The following is a 299-nucleotide window of genomic DNA, read 5'->3' as shown; positions in this document are numbered from 1 at the left end:
ATCCACTAATTCCAGGGAGTCACCAGTCTGCTGCTCGTGCCTGTTTATCAAGGATTTGCATGAGTGATGTCTTCCACTGTGCCCTGCTCTTCAATGGGCTCTGATCTTTTCCACATCATGACAGGGAGGTCCAGCACATCCCACAGGGTACTTCAAGTATAAGAAACACCTGTATTGTCTGTACACGAATGTTCTACTTGTCCGACATTCCATGGTCACCAGAACTCTGCGAGGTTTTATAATAGCCTTACTTAAGGACTCCCAAGATTAACTTCTATCTTGTAGTCTGAATAAAAAAG

Source organism: Phasianus colchicus, chromosome 1, assembly GCF_987193195.1.
Source record: "Phasianus colchicus chromosome 1, bPhaCol1.hap1.1, whole genome shotgun sequence".
NCBI classification, from domain to species: Eukaryota; Metazoa; Chordata; class Aves; order Galliformes; family Phasianidae; genus Phasianus; species Phasianus colchicus.
Note: the sequence above shows the minus strand (reverse complement) of the source record.